The sequence below is a fragment of the Octodon degus genome, unplaced genomic scaffold, assembly GCF_000260255.1.
Source record: "Octodon degus isolate 3935 unplaced genomic scaffold, OctDeg1.0 scaffold00087, whole genome shotgun sequence".
Lineage (NCBI taxonomy): Eukaryota > Metazoa > Chordata > Mammalia > Rodentia > Octodontidae > Octodon > Octodon degus.
In genome coordinates this window covers 11,796,896-11,797,907 of record NW_004524663.1, presented here as the reverse complement: position 1 = coordinate 11,797,907, position 1,012 = coordinate 11,796,896, and positions in this window count along the sequence as shown.

Here is a 1,012-nt window from a genome sequence, read left to right as displayed (position 1 = left end):
CCAGCACCACATGCCAGCCAGCCCCGCCCCCTGGTGGGCTGAGCTGGCCACACACACACACACACACACACACACACACAAATGAATAAATAAAAAAAAAATTAAATAAAAAAATTAAAAAAAAAAAGACTGAATCTAGAAGATAAAAAAATTCTAAATAATCCAATATTAGTAAATGACATGGAAGAAGTATTTTTTTTAAAAACTGCCAACAAAAGCTCAGATTTGGGCAGATTCACTGCTGATTTCTACTAGAACTTTAATGAAGATATAATGGTATAACTCCTCGAACTCTTCAACAAAATTGAAAGGAAGCAATACTCTCCAAGTCGTTCCTAGAAGCAAGCTTTACCCAGGCACCAAAACCAAGAAGGATCCAATCAAAAAAAGAAAACTCCAGGCCAATCTCCTCAATGCAAAAAGTCTCAACAAGTTACTGGCAAATACAGTGCAGCAAATCATCAAAAAGTTATACGTTATAACCAAGTAAGATTCATCCCACAGATGTCGGATCTGTTCAACCTATGTGAATCAATAAATACAATATACCACATTAACAGAACCAAAGACAAATGCACATGAACATCTCAATAGATACAGAAAAAGCATTTGTAAAGTCCAACACCCATTCATGACAAAAACCCTAAAGAATATTATAATAGATGGTCTTATCTGGTTTAGATCCTTCAGCCTTCTGGTATGGACACTTTAGCTTCTGGCATTGGCCCTTGAGCCGTTCCAGTGCTGATTCTTTGGTCTCTCATCACAGAGCCTTTGTTCTCCTCTTATGAACTTGCATGGGACAAGGCCATGTACTTCAAGCCCTCAAGTGAATCCCTCATGTATTTGGCATGCTGACAGACATTGTGTACTCTTCTATATCTCACTCTAGTAAGCACTAACTAATAAATATGTACTACTGAAAATAAATTTTATTATGAATAAAATTTAGAAAAAATAAATAAATAAAACAACTAGGATGCAGGAAAAAATAATTCAATACCTGCAAGAC